Consider the following 1,301-nt stretch of genomic DNA (forward strand, 5'->3'; position numbering starts at 1 on the left):
ACATGCATTCCATATCAGAATTACACTTCTCCAAGGCATTGGCATCAAAATATGCCGTGTCCTCCTCCTCCTCATCCGAATTAACATTTTCCACAACCCTATCTCCAGGCAATCTCCACACCTTCTGAATACATTCCGTATAAGCAATTGTATTTGCATGCAACTTCAACATAATACGCTCAGTTTTTGGTTTCTCACCAAAAGAAATCATGATCTTAGTAATCAGAATAATGAAGGGTGCGGTACTTGCTCCAACTCCTCTAATCATAGTTAACAAGAAGTCAATTATACAAAAATCATACCTCTTTTGCTGGAATACCCAGAGTATGTGCAGACAGTTCAGACTGATGTCACTGAACTTCTATTTCCCAATGATATCCTTACTAACCCACTAAGCTACAGCCAGCTGGTTGGTTCTCAGAGACGACTGTCGGAAGCAATGCGATTTCATATTATACTGTCCCTCCAAAACTGTCTCTCTCATCAATGCCTCTACTCCCCATATTGGGATTCCTACACGATGGCTACAAGGTGGCGGTTTGGCTCAATGGCCAGAACATGAGTCAACGTCCAAGCACCCACTTCTTTCTTCGCACCATTCACCTTCACAAAAATCTTCCTACCCTCGATTTCCCGCTTCTTGTAAAAATTCCAAACCAAATCCTCATGGTTAAAATCATTCTCTGTATACCACAACTTTTGCCAATCCCTATGTTTCATCTCGTCATTGTAAAATGGCACAAAATGGTCCGATTTGAAAAATTGTTCCAGGAGGATTTTGCGTTTTTGGGCCATTTTTTTGTTTTTGATTTCGAAAATGGGTTAAGGTAAGGTGGAGGAGAGGTATTTAACAAAGAAATCGAAATTTGGGTTGAGTGGTCATTTGATTTGGGCGATTTTTTTTTTTTTTTTTTATATGAACTGTTGGAGAGAGAAGTGAACTGGAGGGGGCGAAATTTGGTGTAGGTGGGTTGATTTGAGTGGAGAAAATCGGTGGTGGTTTCTTTTCTTTTCTTTTCTTTTGGTTTTTGGTTCGTTAATGGAGACCTGGAGGTGTGAGGAAGACGAACGTGATGCGATCTTGGGTTTTACTGTGGACTTGGGCCCAAGCCCAAACAATTTCGGAAATACACATTTTGTCCCTTTGCGCGCAAAATTAAAATTGAAATTCTCGACTCGTTACCGGTCCGATTTTTGTGAATGAGATATGAAAACGATCAGGAGAGAATTGCCAATCCAATGATCCATAAAACACTCAATTCTAATCATGGTTGATATATAAAAAGGTGGAAAATGTCTCA

The sequence above is a fragment of the Coptis chinensis genome, chromosome 7, assembly GCF_015680905.1.
Source record: "Coptis chinensis isolate HL-2020 chromosome 7, ASM1568090v1, whole genome shotgun sequence".
Classification (NCBI taxonomy): Eukaryota; Viridiplantae; Streptophyta; class Magnoliopsida; order Ranunculales; family Ranunculaceae; genus Coptis; species Coptis chinensis.